The following is a 21,785-nucleotide window of genomic DNA, read 5'->3' on the forward strand; positions in this document are numbered from 1 at the left end:
TTGCTGTCCCGGAAATTGCAGATGTTTGATGGTGTTCCTCGAGTGAGGTGAAGACTAAGAATGCCCTGCCATCTCTTGGGATGCTGGGACACTAAGGGGAGGGGGGGGCGGTGGTGAGAGAAAGACTAATAGGAGCACACTGTACCATTGTGGTGGGGAAGGACCAAATGGAGCACAGTGAACCAGTGAGGGATGGGAGACGCCATTTTTTGGTCACAAATTACCATCTTTATCACCAACGAAGACGAAGTAAATATTCACGAATTCCAATCAAGAACAACTGCGAATATGAGAAACATAGAAGTAGATATCCTCAGTGTAGCAAAGCAGCTTAAATCACTTAATAAAGGAAAGGCTTCCGGTCCAGATGATATACCAGTCAGGTTCCTTTCAGAGTATGCAGATGCAATAGCTCCATATTTATCAATTATACAGGGTGTTACAAAAAGGTACGGCCAATCTTCCAGGAAACATTCCTCACACACAAAAAAAGAAAATATGTTATGTGGACATGTGTCCGGAAACGCTTACTTTCCATGTTAGAGCTCATTTTATTACTTCTCTTCAAATCACATTAATCATGGAATGGAAACACACAGCAACAGAACGTACCAGCGTGACTTCAAACGCTTTGTTACAGGAAATGTTCAAAATGTCCTCCGTTAGCGAGGATACATGCATCCACCCTCCATCGCATGGAATCCCTGATGCGCTGATGTAGCCCTGGAGAATGGCGTATTGTATCACAGCCGTCCACAATACGAACACGAAGAGTCTCTACATTTGGTACCGGGGTTGCGTAGGCAAGAGCTTTCAAATGCCCCCATAAATGAAAGTCAAGAGGGTTGAGGTCAGGAGAGCGTGGAGGCCATGGAATTGTTCCGCCTCTACCAATCCATCGGTCACCGAATCTGTTGTTGAGAAGCGTACGAACACTTGACTGAAATGTGCAGGAGCTCCATCGTGCATGAACCACATGTTGTGTCGTACTTGTAAAGGCACATATTCTAGCAGCACAGGTAGAGTATCCCGTATGAAATCATGATAACGTACTCCATTGAGCGTAGGTGGACGAAACTAAAATGAGCTCTAACATGGAAATTAAACGTTTCCGGACACATGTCCACATAACATCTTTCCTTTATTTGTGTGTGAGGAATGTTTCCGGAAAGTTTGGCCGTACCTTTTTGTAACACCCTGTATACAACCGCTCGCTCACAGATAGTTCCGTACCTAAAGACTGGAAAGTTGATCAAGTCACACCAATACCCAAAAAGGGAAGTAGGAGTAATCCGCTGAATTGCAGGCTCATATCACTAACGTCAATTTGCGGTAGGGTTTTGGAATATATACTGTATTCGAACATTATGAAGTACCTTGAAGAAAACGATTTACTGATACATAGTCAGCACGGGTTCAGAAAATATAGCTCTTGCGGAACGCAACTAGCTCTTTATACTCATGAAGTAGTGAGTGCTACCGACAGAGGATGACAAATTGACTCAATATTTTTAGATTTTCAGAAGGCTTTCGTCACCGTTCCTCGCAAGCGTCTTCTAACCAAACTGTGTGCCTACGGAATATCGATTCTGTTGTGCGACTGGATTCGTGTTTTCCTGTCTGAAAGGTCATAGTTCGTAGTAATAGACGGAAAGTTATCGAGTAGAACAGAAGTGATATCCGGCGTTCCCCAAGGAAGTGTTATAGGCCTTCTGTTGTTCCTGATCTATATTAACGACATAGGAGACAATGTGAGTAGCCATCTTATATTATTTGCAAATGATGCTGTCATTTACCGTCTTGTAAAGTCATCAGATGACCAAAATGAATTGCAAAATGATTTAGGTAAGATATCTGTGTGGTGCGATAAGTGGCAATTGACCCTGAATAAAGAAAAGTGTGAAGTTATTCACATGAGTACTAAAAGAAATCCGCTAAATTTCCATTACGCGATAAGTCACACAAATGTGAAAGTTGCATTTTCGACTAAATACTTAGGGATTACAATTACAAATAACCTATATTGGAAAGATCACATAGATAATGTTGTGGGTAGAGCAAACCAATGACTGCGATTCATTGGCAGAACACTTAGAAGGTGCAACAGATCCACTAGACTGCTTACACTACACTTGTCCGCCCTATCTGGAGTATTGCTGCGCGGTGTGGTTCAAATGGCTCTGAGTACTATGGGACTTAACATCTAAGGTCTAACTAACCTAAGTACATCACACACATCCATGCCCGAGGCAGGATTCGAACCTACGACCGTAGCAGTCACGTGGTTCCGGACTAAGGCGCCTAGAACCGCACGGCCACCCCGGCCGGCCTGTGCGGTGTGGGATCCGTTTCAGATGGGACTGACGGATGATATTGAAAAAGCTCAAAGAAGGGCGGCTCGTTTTGTATTATCGCGAAATAGGGGAGATAGTGCCACAGACATGATACGTGAATTGGAGTGGCTATCACTAAAACAACGGAGTTTTTCGTTGCGACAGGATCTTCTCATGAAACTTCAATCACCATTTTCTCCTCCGATTGCGAAAACATTCTGTTTGCACCCACCTACGTAGGGAGAAATGATAATCGCGATAAAATAAGAGAAATCAGGGCTCGCAGAGAGAAATGTAAGTGCTCGTTTTTTCCCGCACGCCGTTCGAAAGTGGAACGGTAGAGAGACAGCTTGAAGGTGGCTCATTGAACCCTCTGCCAGGCACTTAATTGTGGATAGCAGAGTAATCACGTAGATGTAGATGTAGACATGAACGCATGTGCACTACTCGGCCATCTTGCTGTAAATTATTGTAATTAAAATGACAGTTATAGACCATTAAATTCAATTATAATGATAGTTATTGCCCATCACGTCCGAAATAAGCAAAACAACAGCCCAAGTGAGCGGTTTGTCAACATAAGGGAAGCTAGGGCCACTGGCTGAGTTTTTACGAATAACGAAGAAACAAATAGAAAATGATAGGATAAAAAAATGGTCTGTAAGAACACTGGCCGCGAAAGACAAGATTCCAGCTTTTAAGCCCGCTCCCACACACAGTTTTAGTCCGTCAGAAGTTTCAGATCGCTGCACACTCCGCTGCAGTGAGAAAGATTCATTCTGGCAATTTTGCGCTGTCTGTCAGCCAAGGCAGATTAAAACTGCTCCAAGGTCACAGAGTTTGTTATTTCGTTTCAGTGTCGCCGTTCCATTGTGAACTACTGGTGGCAGTTTGTGAACTACCTCAGAAGAATTTCGCTATAGTGATGTCGGAATTAGGGGCAAATAACACGAATTAAAAAAAATTACGAAAATTCGTTGATGAAAGTATTGACAGACAAAAAAATTTAGTAGCTAGTCTAGTTTTGCATTTAAGTGAAGAGGAGCCGTTAACCCATTACTCAAAGGAATGCTAAGAAGTGAAAGAGTACGAGTAAGGTAAGACAGGCTTAGGCATATGATGAAACTTAAAAAAGTATACGCAGTATCAGAAAATACATTTAAAAAACCATCTTGCACTGTATACACACGACTGATACCAAAGTATGGTTCTGAAATACGAATGGCTTAATGAAGAATCATTAAATGTAATTACAATGTTAACTAAGTATGTAAGCTGAAATGTGTACGTCAAAAGAGCGAAACAATCTGAAGCAAATACGATGAAAGATATAATGACAAATGTTGATGGTGTTGGGACAGCAACCAGCCACAAATTTACTTTCAGTTCCTTTATTCAAAGGGTACCGTTACCGGTTTCGAATCGTTGTGATTCATCCTCAGACGGTTTACACGCATTCTTTATGACTTGTGGTGTGTTTTTTACAGATCAATTGTTCTAAAATATAAATAATACACAATTATGAACACGCCAACAGCTAAACTAGCATCATTAGACATAGTCAACCTATACACGAACATGCCTGTCAAAGAGACTATTATCATTATATAATTGTGTATTATTTATATTTTAGGACAATTAATCTGTAAAAACCACACCACATGTCATAAAGAAAGCGTGTAAACCGTCTGAGGATGAATCACAACGATTCGAAACCGGTAACGGTACTCTCTGAATAAAGGAACTGAAAGTAAATTTGTGGCTCGTTACTGTCCCAACATCATCAACATTTGTCTTCAGACAACAGCCACGGTCTCCATCATGTCATCATATGACAAAATTTCATAAAGATATAATGGTTTTTATTGGAAGTGCGCTATACAATCAATTGACTGACGAGTTATTAATGAATGGATTCCTAGTCTCTTACTGGCAGGCAACTTCACATCTCTGGAGTTTATGTTTACGACATGTCTCCCACGCAACAGTTTCTCGGAAAAGTGGCAATTATTTGTCGCTCGTTTACTGCTCCAAGCGCATATCCTCCTATCGCCTTTGAACTAAAACGTGACAGTAAGGTTACGGCTACCCAAACGAACCGCAACTGTTTTGAAACTAAAACATGAAATATAAACCTTAAAGTCTTCCAGAACTAAAACGAAAGATGCGCAGTTACAGAGTAAATGGAAGTAGCAGTTGTACCCTTTGACAATCCAGTGTGAATCACTTTCGATCCGTGGGCGGTGTCTTACTTACATCCCTTGGTTTATTTAAATGTTGACAAGTCTGTCGTCAGCGGACCGACTGAATGGCGTGATCAATTTCGTCACCTTATGTCAAAGGTATACATGCAAAGCCGAAAGAAGAAAATATACATTACACAAGTAAAACTGCAGAGACAGTTCGTCGCCTATGGACAAAAAAATTATAAGACAAGGAAATAATTTATACTTCAGCCTGAAGTTTAAGCAAATCTAGATCAGATGAAGGACATTATAGTAAGCCTTTCAGTCTTCACTAAAACCTCAGGAATGTGCCTTAAAATGACAATTATCTGTTCGCAATGACGTTTTTCTAAAAAAAACTGCAAACATATGTTTGCTTTATCAAGAGAGAGCAAACAACACGTTCTGATAGCCGAGGGTGGCTGCTTTCGGTATGCAGGGAGGCGTACCAATTCTGTATAGAATACGCCTCGACGACTAATGAAGAAGGTTGTTGAGTTGGCCAATCTGGATGTTGTTTTTAGGTGGTTTTCCACATCTACGTAGGTAAATATCGGCTGGTACCAACGTTCCAACACAGATACACGCTAATTAAACACTTAGAAAACATTCTTACACTGGAACATGCAATATGTAGTGCATGCGGGTAAATGAAGTACACAGATTCGTTTCTGGGTGAAGTGGGGAGGGAGGGTGGAGTGTCAGGGAGGCCATTCAGTCATCAAATGCCACTAACACTGCCAAAATCGATACAGCATTGCCGACCTCGTAGCGAAACGACAGAAGAAAACAGGAAAAGAAGAAGAAGAAACGGATAACAGGTCTTGTACGATGAATCCAACAACTCCGCCCATATCGTACTCGTTCTCTCAGGTATGTGAGGTTTACTGTCCTTAACACTCCCAGGAATAGGAGAGGACCTCTGGAGGATAGACCCTTTCCTAACAGACGGGATTCGCCAGTATGCCACGGCAAGGCTACACTCAGGGCAGAAATCCTTTTTTGGTGGAACGTAGTATGGTTCAAATGGCTCTGAGCACTATGGGACTTAACATCTGAGGTCAGCACTTAGAACTACTTAAACCTAACTAACCTAAGGACATCACAACATCCTTGCCCGAGGCAGGATTCGAATCTGCGACCGTAGCGGTCGCGCGGTTCCAGACTGTACCGCCTAGAACCGCTCAGCCACTCCGGTCGGCGACTTGTCCTAAGATAGCAGCCTAAGATATGACGGGGTACGATGGGCTTGGTGAACAGTACAGCTATTCTCCCTTATGGTGGTCAGCCGTGATCGACCGGAGCCTTGAAGACTAGTATGCTTGCCCTCATGTTCAAATGCCGTGCAACATCGGGCCGCTGTTACATCCGAATGCCTCACAAATCTGGATTCTACACGATGCGACCAGCTGGACAAATGGTGACACACAATGAGGCCCTCTTCAAACACTGTCAAGTGCAGATAACACTGTTATCTCCATGTTATTCACAGTAACCACTCAACATTTGACACTGATCGCGACCAAATCAGGCCAGGTAACAACATTATACGGAAATGAAACTTTGCTCGCTGTTCCCCCTGTCAGGGAGTTGCAACTCCAGTTTTACAAACCCACTGATGGTGTGGACGTGTACAAAGTTATATTGACATCCGATCATGTCTTCAGGGCGATTCACTTTTTTATCGGGTTTTGTATTTCTCAACTTTTACAGGATTACGTGCCCTCCGTGATCATGCAGTTAAGACTTCAGCACTACCTAACGACAAGGTACCTTTGAACCACGCCGCACTAGAAGTTCCCTCTCCTTCGTTTCCATAAACACATTGCGAACAAAACAACGTTATGTCCCGTATCTATTGAATCCAACAATACAGAAAATACGGTGCTAGCTGGTGACAGGTAGAAAGAAGTGTTATCTCACACACTATAACAACCGGTCTAAGAAATTATTTCATAAATAGGTGATAAAAACCAAACGGGCCTACCATTAAGCAAGTTGACGAGCAGCTGCTTCATTAAGAGTGTCGCAGGTTCGATTCCTGCCTCGGGCACCGATATCTCATGAAGAGCTCAAATTTTACATTTAGAATTTTTGAACATCGAGCTATTAATTATAGTGATTGCTACAAATTTAATTTTGATGGTGACAGATCATTTGAAATAGGTATTTCACAATATTTGCTAGCTGTGACGCATGATTTGTCTGGTGTTCTCGCTGAATTCGACTTCTTATAAGGTTTACTGGGATGACCGTTTTGTAGAACCCGCGTGACTGATGATGCCCATCTTTCAGATCGAGCTTGAACGAACAAGACGGCAAATAACATTACGCTTGTGAGATGGACGCTGATACTAAGTCGACTCCAGTCACTGAGACTGATGTAGGAGGAATTGTGAGGTAGTGAAATCGGTGTTAAAGATGGAATTCACAAAGATTTGGTAGGCGGAAAATCTATTCACAACTTGCGCTGCACAAGTTGACCGACGGGTGGACGGCAACACGAATGCGTATTGTTGGGTAATGCGCTGAATCATGTGTCCGAGATCAACTTTTTCTGTAAGTCATCATCACTGCATTTGTTACGAGGTGCTGTCTGTTGATCCATACTACAAGTGACACTAACTGGAAATGTATACACTACTCTCAGCAGAGAGTCAACACCGAAAATTCACGACGAAGAGAATGTTAACCACTTTTTCAGGCTGTAACGAGATGACCCACAGGGTCTCGAACCTGAAGCTCAAATTCCCAGTGTCGTTTTGTACGGGCGAGATTGTTGTCACGTACCTAGTTTGTTTGACCAGAACTGTGAAGAACTGGAAAGTAAGGTCTGCTCCAAAACAGTATTGATGTTTACTTTAAATGTGCACGGTTTCTGTTCTTTCAGCTTCTGTACAGTATATGGTAGTAGCTTTTTATTTAACATCTATAACAAAATCAAACTGACTGACTCACATCCATTTAAATAGAGAGCTGATTATTTTTTAAAAAAGATTCCGAATAGTAATACACTGTAAACTGGTCTCCCAACATTTCCAGAATTCACATAGTGAAGGAAACGAGTCTGATAGCGTATTAGCTAGAAGAGTACAGATTCTGTCACATTCTGAAAATATATCGAAAAAGATGTAATACATTCATAAAGTGAGTAGGATTCAACGACACACACAACAGTTGTATTACATACAAATTTCGAGCAAGGTTAGATTACAGAACTCTATCATCAATATTGTACTAGGATCTATTTTGATATCTCATGAACAGCTCAAATTTTACATTTAGAATTTTTGAACATCGGTTTATTAATTAAAATGATTGCTACAAATTTAATTTTGATGGTGACTGATCATTTGAAATAGATATTTCACAATATTTGCTATACATACATACATCAGAATGTGATGTTTGTTGGCAGCAGTAGAAGCACAATTTGTTTTTGTAATTTACAGCACATATAATGAGAAAAAGATCAGAGAAGCTATTGCTATTGCTTACTATTTGAAAAATCCCCATTGTGACTATGTTTTTCTGTAAAGAAACGCCAGTTAGTCCCGACAAAAACTGTGCAATTACTTTTAAGTAGCAACAACCAAACATGGTACCTGCATGTTTTAGTTCAGTGTCTCTGTGTATGCCAGTGCACTTATGATTGGCTCAAGCAGTTGATTTAACACATTCTGTCATTCCTGTAATGCTTGAGCGCAGAATGACAATGACTTTGCTGCGCGGAGTGGCCGCGTGGTTTGAGGCGCCATGTCACGGATTACGCTGCCTCTCCCGCCAGAGGTTCGAGTCCTCCTTCGGGCATGGGTGTGTGCGTTGTTCCTAGGATAAGTTAGAGTAATTAGTGTGTAAGCCTAGAGACCGATGACCTCAGCAGTTTGGTCCCTCAGGAATTCACACACTTTTCAACATTTGACAATGACTTTGTGATGACAATAACAAAAGAAAACTTACTTGCCTCTTTGTTCGACCCCCTTCACCACCAATAATCTCCTCGACTCAGAAATTGTACTAAAGTGCAAGTACTTCACCTTTCAAAACAATATGTATTATCTGTGAGTTCGCTGTTGGGAAACTCAGTGGTAGATATTTTCGTCAATCAATTGGAAAATAAATTCCTCCAATACAACCCTACAATTAATGCCTGTATTGTGTACTACGAACAAGTTGACATCCTCGTCTTATTCTGTAGCTCACAACGAGATGTCAATCAGTCTGCAAACTGGAAAATAATATTTTTACAGCTGAACACGGAAACTTCCCGTACACGTTGATCGGAATCGGGACATTGGAACCATATTAATTTAATTCTGGGATAACGTCCTTCGATGATCCCGTTGTCTCAGCCAAGACTTACAAATACTGAGTATGTGCAACGGGTGTACATGTGAAATATTGAAAAATTGGTCGGAACCAGGAGATTGGAACCATATTTCTGGGACAACCTATTTGGATGAGTCACTGTCTCAGCCAAGACTTAAACACAGAGTATGTGCAAAGATAGATTGCTACTTACTGTGAAGAAGACACGTCAAGTTGCAAAGAGGCATGATTAAAAGACGCTCACATGTAGCTTTCGGCAACAGCCTTCGTCAGTCAAGAGAGACACGCACACTGTGTGTTTGTGTGTGTTTTGTGTGTGTGTGTGTGTGTGTGTGTGTGAAGGTTCTGTGTGTCTTTCCTGAGTGACGAAAGCTGTGACCGAAAGCTACATGTGAGCTTCTTTTAATCGTGTCCTACCTGCAGTTTCCATTCTTTGAGTATGTACGAAGGGTGCACATGTTAAGAATTGATAATTAGGAGACGGTGACAATTGGTTAAACGAATACATTTTATTACACGATAATGTTCAGATTTTCTGTTAAAGCCGAATGCGAGAAAGTAATGCTGTGCTGTGCCCTGCTGTGAAAATGTGTGGTTTTATTCTTTTCTTGCAGGCATCTTTAACAACGATAGCAGCGCATTTAAACCATTAGACACCCTGTGCTTCTCCCATACACACTCTTTCTCTCTATATATATTTTCTAAATTAAAATTGTACACTCATGAATGAGCTGTTTTATTTTCTTCTTCGTAGTATGGTTTCACAGAAAACCGGAAAATGGAATCTGTTTTGTCGGCTTATGATTAGAATATTATCATCAAACTCGAACTTGCAATAATAGTAAACAAACTTCAGTGTCAGAGAGAGGTGGATGAGGAGTCAGACAAGAGAGGGGTGAACAGGGAGATGGACAAAGAGAGGAAGGAGGACGAGACAGACAGAGAGAGAGAGGAGGTGGTGGATATACGTCCTGGTCTCCTTCTCTCTCCCCTCTCTCTGTCCAATTCCTATATACGTTTAGCAACTGCGAAACATTGCCGCGTTTGTTAGTATACATATATTTGTAACTTTGTATTGAAAGTCAACTTGTGCAATATAGCTGACGTGTATTTTACGAAGTTACGAAACTTTAAGACACTCGTTTCGTTCCTTTTTTTTCTTCTTCTTCGATAAATTTTCTCTTAATAATATGTGACTGAGCATCGTAGCTCTAATCTCGTTATCAAAATTAGTTGCCTTATTAACTTTTGAAAATATTGCCAGGGATATGAAATATAGTCGCCACGTTGTTTACGGCTTAGTAGAAGTAAAATGTAAGATAAATGCATTTATAACCTCAAGCATGTGTTTGGTACGAATTCGAGAAAAGGATATGAGCACCGGTTTTACATTTACTGTTTTGCACTGTTCGGTGCTCTGATATGAAATGATAAGGAGCTATGAAGCTTAATGCGTTATCCAGCAAACTACTGAAAACTCCAGATTAGATGAAGGAACTCTTAGATTTGACGCTGCACCCTACCATATCGAAATCGGGCTGGAGACGGAGCCGCAGCTGCACGAGCTCCAGTTCAGAGAAGAAGGCGCCGAGCCGGCAGCCACCAGCCTCCGCCGGCTCCACAGCCATCGCCTTGGCCTCTGCCTCTGGCTCGACCTCCACCTCCGCCACCCCCGCTTGTCGCCGCGCCACGCGCCTGCGCGCTCTCCTGCCGCGCGACATGTGCAACATCGGAAGCACCGCTGATGGCGCGCTAGCTTGTCTCGCCAGGGCACGCCTCCTTAACAATATCGACGCGCGACGTGCTCGTCTCTTGTCTCCCGCTCTACGTACTTACTCACTAATATCTTTGGCGCGCTAATTGTGCATTTATATGGAAGCGAAAATTGATTGTGGAACTGGAAAACGGGTAACTAGAAGCGCACCTTCAAAATCTATTTTGAAGTGTTTATATGATCACCCAGAAACGGTATTGTGAAATCGATTTACGAAATACGGTTTTGCGAGATCCATGTAAGCTCCCTACATACGGTAACATCCCGTCTCCTGTTATTGTCAACATACAATAATAAAACTTCAGTGCAGTGTAACAGCCGGCCGTGGTGGCCGAGCGGTTCTAGGCGCTACAGTCTGGAACCGCGCGACCGCTACGGTCGCAGGTTCGAATGTTGCCTCGGGCAAGGATGTGTGTGATGTCCTTAGGTTAGTTAGCTTTAAGTAGTTCTGAGTTCTAGGCGACTGATGACCTCGGAAGTTAAGTCCCAAAGTGCTCAGAGACATTTGAACCATTTTGCAGTGTAACATAAACGGTTCACCGTGGCGGAGTCGTAGTCTTAATCATCAAAAATTCTTTAAAATGCGAAATGAATTGTAACCTGATGTGTTGAAGTTCAAACTTGTGCACTTGGCACATGCTTTCTAAAGCTTCACGCTGACTCTAATTCGTTTCGCGAGTTTCTTTATAGATTTCAGACTCGTTTCAATACATTCTAAAGTAGATATTGTTTTTACATTTCTGAAGATGGCCGCTACGTCTTACAAATGCGCTTTTTTGCCCCATGTAATTGGTTCAGCACCATACTGTAGCTATCACATTTATCTGTTCTTCTTCTTGGATATGAATATATATGCAGTGTGATTATAATTAAAGTTAATATTTCAAACAGCTGTAGAAATAATTACTGCTCAGAATGACGACAAATTGCAACGGAATATTATCGGAGAAGCGAGAAAACATATGACAGAAGAAAAATAAATAGTCACAAAATGTAGCAATAGATGGAACTGTAAGCAACATAATTTAATAGTGGTTGACTACAAATGACAAATGAATCATACAACAATGCCTAAGGTGTACGTCTGACATTAAACAAAATGCACTACTCAGTATGCATGGGTATACAGGTGTGATACGTAAGCCCATATCGCATCGGATGGGAAAAATCGGTTTTTAATTGTCTTGAGGCCAAAAACTGCATAAAAAGCTTCAATCAAATCAAAAAAATGGCTCTGAGCACTTAACTGCTGAGGGCACCAGTCCCCTAGAACTTAGAACTACTTAAATCTAACTAACCTAAGGACATCACACACATCCATGCCCGAGGCAGGATTCGAACCTGCTACCGTAGCGGTCCCGCGGTTCCAGACTGTAGCGCCTAGAATCGCTCGGCCACTCCGGCCGGCTTATAATCAAAATCAAATCGGATTATTAATTTGCGTGTGACTGGCACAAAACATGTTCAATTTGCTGTCCACCGTTTTCTGCAACAAGTTAAAATCGAGAAACAGCATGTTCCACAACTGATCAAAGTGTTTCCAGTGTCACGTTCAGAATGAGTTGCCCAGTTCATGTCTTCTATGCAGCTAAGTCTGCAATCGGAACACTGAACAGAACATCTTTCAGGCAGCCTCACAGCCAGGAATCACACGAATTAAGACCAGGTGATCGGGTCGGCCAGGCTGTAGGGAAATGGTGGCTGATAGTTCTAGCATTTCCGAAATGGCGCTTCGGCAGCTACTGAACTGGATTTGCAATGTGTGGAGGTGCGCCATCTTGCATAAAAATGATCCCATCCGCACATCCACGCTGTTGGAGAGCTGGAATGACGCGGTTGCGCAAAAGACACTCATAGCGCTTACCAGTGACGTTACAGGTAACAAGACTGGAAGCACCTGTCTATTCGAAAAATTATGGCCCTATGATAATTGAAGCCGGAAACCCGCACCACACAGTGACCTTTTCAGGTTGAAGTGGTACTGGTTGATTTGCTTGTGAATTTTCCGTTTCCCACATTCGACAATTCTGTGTACTGACATATCCTGTCAGATGGAAGTGGGGGGAGGGGTGGGGGGGAAGGCGCTTCGTCTGTCCACAAAATCTTCCACAGCCAATCATTGCCCACTTCCATGCAAGCAAGAAATTCTAAAACAAAGGTTTCTCTCGCTGGCAGGTCAACAGGAAGCAACTCTGCACATGGGTAATTTTGAATGGTTGACAAAGAAAGATATTTCGTAGGATTTTACCCAGCTTGTCCAAGGGTATGTCCAATGTTCGGTCGATTCTCAGTGCACTACACGTTTGCACACCATCACTCGTCTCCTCCTGCATTGCTGTGACCACTGCTTCCACTGACGTTGAATGAATTGGTTTCCTCCCTCTACCAGGTAGTACACCAAGAGAACCTGTCTTTTCGAATTTCCGAATCATATTCTCCAGACCTACGGCAGTCATCGGACCAACACATTCTTTCAGAACTTTCAGTGTCCGGAAATTCTGCAAAGTGACTTGTGCATAGTCATCATTTTTTTAATAAGGCTCTACATAAACAGAGCGCGATCCTGCATTGAGACAGTCATGGCGGACGTCGCAGACACGAAAGGAGGAAAAGCCGTGTACCTGGCGTGTTTGTCCCAATTTCAATGGGTCGTGCGCATGACAAGTGTTTTCATTTATGTATTCTGACACATACAGCGCCATCTATTGATCAGTTTTCGCACTTTTTGTTTACTTCTGCCATACGTTTTTCCCCCACTCTGATAATATTCCATTGCAATTTGACGTCATTCTGACCAGTGTTGTTATTTGTATGGCGTTTTGAAGCACATGTTCTACTATACTTGACACAAAACGCAATACCTGTTCACTTTCGGCTGTCGCCGCGGTATCATCAAGTAATCATATTGTGCTATTTTGTATCCCTGTTAAACAATAACTGTTCTTCACGAATTCCAAATCCAACTGTAGCTGCTGCAGTTTATATAGCTGAGTGTCCTTCGAAATACGACTCCTCTGTTATGCCAGTTCCGTGTCTGGATATCCGCCCCCTCCAAATTCTACAACTCCCTCCAGATCCTTGAGCGCCATGCACTCCGCCTCGCCTTCCGTATACGCCTCCTGTCCCCCATGCGGATCCTCTATGACCTCATCCTTTCCCCCATGTGCTCCTATTCCTCCAACATATCCACATACTCTACACCTCCCGCCGCCTTGATCCCCCTCACCCCCTGCTTGCTCCTCTCCTCTCCCAATCTCACCCCCTGCCACGTCTTCACTGTTGTGTCCACCCTACCCTCCATCTCTACACCCTTCATCTCCTTTCCCAAGGTGGCTACCATCAACTCCCCCTCCCAGATGATGCCCCCTCTCCCTCCATTCATCCCTCCTATCAACTCTGTCCTCACCCCCCCTTCTTTCCTCCGTCCTTTCCCTGGGCTCCCTCTTCCCCCTCCCCTTCCATACTTTGTTTTCTCCCCACCTAACCTTTCCCTACCTCCCTTCTGCCCCACCCCCTGAGTCCTTTTGTATTCCCCTCCTCTGCCTTCCCCACTCCCTGTCGCGTCTGCTCAGCACCCCCCACCCCTCTTATGGGTCCTCATCCTCCATTTGCTCCTTTGCCCCCTCCCTCCCTTCACTTTTCCTCTCCTTCCCCCCCTTTTTTATTTTCCCATCATCTGTCCAGTTTCCCCCCACATGCTCTCGGCTGTGGTATGTCATATTTGTGCCAGCTTTTTAGTGCAGTGTTTGAGTGTTCAGTGTTGTGCGTCTTTCCAAACTGTTGCGAACAGAAATCAAGCTGTCGCTGGGTGTGAATTTTATATCTCTTGCAAACAGAAACCAGACTGTCGCCGTGTTTTTTAATTGTCTGTCTATTATTTTTCTGCTTCCTGCGTATTTTATCAGCATCATCAACCCTTTGTTTTATTTCTTAAGTTACATAATTTTCCGCCATTTTACCTTTAAGTCACCGATTTTATCGCCAACTTTTATTATTTATTATCTTCATCTTTTTAAAACAAATTCTGTAGGCTGAAGAGCGGCGTAATAAGCTGCTGCCAGCCCGCCCCCTTCAGGGGGAATCGAAACTCAATAAAGAAAAGAAAAAAAAGAAATACGACCTCATTTGCATTCTGAATACTCTTCCGCACTCCATACACACAATACACAATCGTTTCGCAGTGTGTTTATCACAGAACCCAAAACATCAGAAGTGCAACGCCCATGTTATGATATGGAGACAGACACTGACGGTAGTGCTCTTAATGGCCTGCAGAAAACCAAGGTCGTGTTACTGGAAGTCCCTACATGAGCCTCACCCCTGTGGTGTTTGCACATGCCAATCACATGGTGTTTGCACATGCCAAGTAGCGAAGTTGCTGGAAAATTGTGGCAGTTTTGACTCATTATCTCGGACCCTGGTTTCATTGCGTTTTCTCGTGCAGCGGTGAAGTCCGTGGAGAGAGCATTCAGATGCGCAGAATGGAAATTTTGTCGCCACCATACACAGCCTTCAAAATTATGTAACTATTTTATGGTGTAAGGTTTGCCCGTTCATGGACTGCAAATTTTAAGTGTAACTACATCGCTAGTGCCTACGAGACTCGTTCAAGAGTACCGTGGATTTCACATACGCTTTTCATAGAACAAAGCAGGAAATTGATATCAGCGAAAAAAGAAATTATTATTATGGGTAAATTAAGTGCACAAGAAAGAGATTTCCAGAGGGTTCTTCGGATTTTGCTGCATATCCAGGGAAGTTACTGGCTGAAATCATGGCCTTACTGTTAAATAGGCGAGAGATTAAAATTAAGACAACGATTGACAAGACAGTGCTCAGAACTATACTACTGTATAAGGAAGAAAATAAAAGCAGATACAAAAAGATACGACGATATACCATAAAATTTGCACTAGGGAATAAAAGAAGCAGTGAGAAAGTTAAAGAAAAGCTTATTATTGGTAAAAAAAAAGGAACTGGAAGTAATTGATGGTGATAAAGACCGCATAACACATAAGAAAGAAATTCTAGAATATGTAAGAAATTTATACAGCAAATTAGATGAAGGAACTCGTGAACCACTTAAAACACTTTATGCAAATGAAAATAACAATGTCTCAGAAATCCTCCCAAAAGAGATAACAAAAAGTTATAATTGAATTGCAGAACGGCAAACAAGGGGTTGATGATGGTTTGACCATTGAAAGACGTTAAGTTTACTAGTGAATAAACTGAAAAACTTCTGAATAAACTCTTTTCTGCTTCTATACAAATAGGCAGTATCTCCACTTGTTGAAACAAAGATAATCTTTCCACACAGAAAAGCGAAGTATTCATGATGTGAAGAGTTACTAATCCATCGGTTAACTCATTGTTATCTACAAAGTTTTCAGCAAACTCTTCACAAATCGCATCAATGCTATTAATGAACACACACACAACTCACAGAACAAGCTGGTTTCCGCAATGGTTGTAGCACAGTTGACCACGTATATTCACTGAATGAAATAATTAGTCGAGCCAGTGAATATGAAATGTCACTATGCTTTTGATTTTGTTAGCCACACTGCAGTTATACGAGCATTGACCGAGTAAGATGTGGTAACAAACTATGTAAACATATTATGTAACATCTGTGATACCTTGATGGCTAGTGTCAGCACATGGAAAAAAAGAAGACATTTTTGTTGGAAGAAAAGTGAAGCATTTTGATCCTATATCTCCCAAACTATTTACGGCAATCCTCGAGATGGCTATATTCAAGATTATTTGAAAAGAAATGGTTATTAGAATAAACGAGAAAAGACTCACTAGCTTGAGATTTGCAAACGATGTAGTAGTCCTAGTCAGTAATATGATAGAATTGCAAACCTTTATAAATGATTTATCAGATAGTTGAGAAAAAGTGGGACTTCAGAGAAATCTGTCTAAAACAAATACTATAAGCAACAAGGGGATAACTGACAAATAAATAATATTGGACACTAACAGCCTAAAATTCTGTTTACGAGTATTTTCATCTGGCACGGTTAATTGATATCCAAGGAGACTTAACGCCTGAAATGTTAAGCCGAATGGAACTAGACCGGATATTTTATGCAAGAAATGCAAGCGTTTTTAATCGAACGTATCAACAAACTTTAAAAATACGGCCGTGAAACTGGATTTTAAAGCTCAGAGAGCTGTGGAGAGACCACTCCTTCGTCTCAATAAGAAAGATCGGAAAAGAAATGAAGACGTAAGAGCAATATTACGAGTTCAGAATATTGTGGAAAGGCTAAAGGCTCTAAAATGGAAATGGGCGAGACATATCACAAAAAGAAATGCCTGAAAATGACCAAAGGCAGTGCTACAATGAAGTCCCAGAGAAACATGAAGACCACAAGGCAGACCGCCTGACAACTGTGACAGAGAAGTGAAGAAGGTCGCAGGCTTCAACTGGCAGATGACATCAGGAGGCAGAACAACGATTGAAATTGTGTTTAACTTGCGATTGAAATCGCTGCACCTTCTAAAGTTTAAATAACATGAAAATAAAGATAATAATAATAGCAACAACAACAACAATAATAATAATGAAATAACTGTAATCATAACAATAATAATAATTTAGGTTGAACTTGCCTTAAAGTTTTTAATGCATGGGCTGTTCGCTTGTTTGCGACGATTGAGGCAATTCAGGCACAGCATTTTTTTCTGTAGGGGAAACTGTATAGCCTCCACTAATCTTTAGGTTTTGTACTGTACCTGATCGTATTGTGGATCCTCTGCTTCAATACATTATGCTGCAGGTGCACTGCGTTATGGCTTCCTGATACACCAAACCGAAATCTTTTGAAAAAACTTATTAGCGATTTATCAAACAGAAATATTTCATGGACAAATTTATTCTGTTTTTACGTTTGGTGTAGCGAGCTTAGTCTTAGGGAAAGTAAAATATTAAGGTTTATAATTTATATAAAAAACAGCTACCAGCCACATGTATGGTTTAAAAAGGTGGCTGGTAGCTGTTTTTTATATAAATTATAAACCTTAAGTACAACAGCCACGTTTCTCAACAAGTCGACTTTCGACAAAATAAAGTAAAGTATTAATTGTACATGGTCATTCGCTACGTCATAGGTACTAGCAGTACAGTGTAAGATGGCGGCCGCGTCCTGGGATTGGTTCAGTGTTGCATCCAGCGTTGGTGGAGGGAGACATTGGCGGGCCCTGCTGCAAGCCAACAGGCTTTGTGCGTTTATAGCGGAATAACGTCCACACACTGCCTCCAACAGCAGTCCACGCACCTGTGTGTGTGTGTGTGTGTGTGTGTGTGTGTGTGTGTGTGTGTGTGTGTGTGTGAGAGTGTGCGAGCGCGCGCGAGCGGATATGTGTGTATGTGTGTGTGGCCGCATGCGGCTGTTTAGCACTGGTTTTGGCACTTAGTGCTGCCATTTAACCATTTGAATGAATAAGCCGATACCCTGGCTGGGTTGGGACTCTGTAACAAACTTTGATGGTATAAAAAAATAACAAACAACATCGGGTTTGGTAGGCAATAAGAGAATTTGTACATTTACGTATGGAATATGTAAAAATGGATAAATATCGAAATAATTCATGCCTCATATAAATCAGCCCCACCTCCATACTCGCCGAGAAAACTACAGACTGCATGGGTATTGTGTTACAGATAGGTACCTGCATCGATATCTAAAGCCTTAAAAATTGTAGATCATCACCCTACATAAGATATGCATTCTAAGTGTCATGCATCTTATCTAGTGGGCAGCAAGTGTGTATCTATATCTTGTGGCTTTAATGTTTGTTAGGCGGCAGGCATCAGGTGTCAGAGATTGGGCATCAGGCATCAGGCATTAGATTAGATTAGATTAGTACTTGTTCCAAAGATCATGAATACGACACTTCGTAATGATGTGGAACGTGTCAGGTTAATAAAAGGTGTCCATACAAGATATTACATTAGACAAAATATTTCATGACACTCAAATATTTTTTTTTTGAAGGTTGAGAAATTACCCACTTACTATATCCCAAAATTCATCTAATGAATAGAATGAGTTGCCATTAAGAAATTCTTTTAATTTCCTTTTAAATGCTATATGGCTATCTGTCAGACTTTTGATCCTATTAGGTAAGTGACCAAAGACTTTTGTGGCAGCATAATTTACCCCCTTCTGAGCCAAAGATAGATTTAACCTTGAGTAGTGAAGATCATCCTTTCTCCTAGTGTTGTAGCCATGTACACTGCTATTACTTTTGAATTCGTTCGGATTGTTAATAACAAATTTCATAAGTGAATATATATATTTGAGGCTACAGTGAAGATCACTAGCTCTTTAAATAAGTGTCTGCAGGATGAACTTGGATGAGCTCCAGCAATTATTCTGATTACACGCTTTTGTGCAATGAACACTCTTTTACTCAATGATGAGTTACCCCAGAATATGATGCCATACGAAAGCAGAGAATGAAAATAGGCGAGGTAAGCTAATTTACTCAGATGTATATCGCCAAAATTTGCAATGACCCTAATAGCATAAGTAGCTGAACTCAAACGTTTCAGCAGATCCTCAGTGTGTTTTTTGCAGTTCAACCCCTCATCAATGCATACACCTAGAAATTTTGAATATTCGACCTTAGCTACCGATATCTGATCGAAGTTTATATTTATTAATGGGGTCATTCCATTTACTGTGTGGAACTGTATATACTGTGTTTTGTCAAAGTTTAATGAGAGCGCATTTGCAGAGAACCACTTAATGATTTTCTGAAAAACATCATTTACAATTTCATCAGTTAATTCTTGTCTGTCAGGTGTTAGATAGCTACACTTGTATCATCGGCAAAAAGTACCAGCTTTGCATCTTCGTGAATATAGAATGGCAAGTCATTAATATATATTAAGAGCAGCAGAGGACCGAAGACCGAACCCTGCAGTACCCCATTCTTGATTGTTCTCCAGTTTGAGAAATCACCAGTTTTTTGCATATTATGTGAACTGTTTCAGGTGTCACACTTTGGGCATTAGGCTTTCTGTGTATTGTGCTTAATGCGAGTGCTGAGGGCTGCTTGGGGCAGCTACGACATGAAAAATGCACGTGGTCAGCAGTGATGCGAGGGTATGCATTAGACTGGTTGCTTCCTCAAAATACCATCTTGTAGTTCACTAATAAACAATTTTTTTGTAAACAAAGCTCATATTTATTTATTCAGTTCCATTTACCACCTTCTCATTTACAGGCTTCAGTTGTGAATTTAACATATGTGGCGTGTGTACCTCTTCAAGAATAGGAGAAATAATTTGGAGATATACAATGATTAAAGCACCAGTGGTAGATTTCTGTTTACATCTAAGGTCCCTCACAAGCTTCTCTTTGTATGATAAAATCCATTCATCCAGTACACACATTCATATGCACACAGGGTTCGGAAACTGAACTCACTTCCTGGTGTTCATGTCTCCAGCAGACACTACACAGCTGTTGCTGCTAACTAGGAGACCTGACTGTTCTCTAGTTGCACCTGCTGATCCCAGCAGACATTGTGCTAAGTCACCAGTTCTCAGTTTCTCAAGCTTGGCTGATGCCAGGAAGAGCCTTTTGGATGAGGTTGCGCCAGCAGGTCGCAGCAGGCTTGGTTTGCTGACCTGAGTCATCAGTTCTCCAACTCCACAGCAGCTGTACTAAGTGCAGTGATGAGCATTGTGATTCCAGTTCACCATAGTTTCAATTAATAATGGTCGTCTAACCACATTACTACCTGTGGTTAATGTGCACTCTCCATTTCCTCATGTGTTGTATGTTAGGGGCCTATATCATTTGAAGTTAGAGATTTGTTCAACATATTTAAGACAATATTAGAAAATAGTGTTCATTTTTGCCTTTGCAACATGTTAAACTCCACAGTTCTCAAATTAATATGCATCTATCGTAAAGCACAATAAATGTCTTGGTTTCTGTTAGCAAAATTCTTGTATGTAACTGTATGCAATTCATAACCTTATCCACAAACTTTGTGAAGTGTTATATATATATCTATTAAAAAGTGCTATATGGAGTGTCTGGAAGACATACAGCAACGTTCAGGCTAAGAGGTACATATCTTATTTGGAACCTTGCATTAGCAAACCACCAGCATAGCACATGCTACTATTGTGATGTAGACTTGCTAAGGTGGAATTTATGATGTATTGCACACGAATGATGTGATTCAAGAGCGCTATGTGAGCAGTTGCTGATCACTAATGGCGCTGCAGCTCCACTTTCCTGCTGCAGTCAAATTATTTACAGCACATGAGAACTGGACAACAGATGACAATTTTCTGTCACTCAGTTATAGCAAGTTCCAGTCATTGTATTTGAGTAAACAATTTGATAATGTGTCTACTATACTTATATGCTGTGACTCCTTCAGTTCTGCTAGCATTGGGTCAGAAGACCTCTGCTGTTTGTCTACTGCCATATAGGTATGCCATTAACTATGTTCTATTTGCATGTTGCTATTATAAGCTACTTAGTACTGACAGAAGTGCTATATTAACAAAGGAAACATTGTTCTCCACAGTAACATCTGTGGCACAGTCTGTCCAATACAGTTTGGTACTGTCACGTAAACTGAGGAATTCATGACGAAATTATACCATTTCGTTATTATTCACCACAATTTTTTTGTGGAATCTGCTATGATGCCATTGATTTATACATAGCACATGTGGGATTCACATACTATTTTACATCATGAAAGTACACTGTAAATCAACATTAATGGAACCAGCCTACTTTGGTAGTTCTACAGAGTTTTCCTTAGGTGGAGCATCCTGTCCTGTTGGAAGCGCCACCTTGCATATACATCAATACCTAGAATTATGCAATAAGGTTAAGATTGACTTTCGAACTCTCACACACACACACACACACACAAACACACACACACACACACACACACACACACACACACACACACACACATATATATATATATATATTACAAGCCCAGGAGAGGGTGACTTCTATCTTTTTCAACTACTCTATTATTGCAATATGATTATGTCACTTCTGTAATTATTAGTAATGCCTCACCACCATTGCTTCTGTAATTATATTATCTCAGCTCTGTTTC

Source organism: Schistocerca serialis, chromosome 1 (genome assembly GCF_023864345.2).
Source record: "Schistocerca serialis cubense isolate TAMUIC-IGC-003099 chromosome 1, iqSchSeri2.2, whole genome shotgun sequence".
In the NCBI taxonomy this organism is placed as follows: Eukaryota; Metazoa; Arthropoda; class Insecta; order Orthoptera; family Acrididae; genus Schistocerca; species Schistocerca serialis.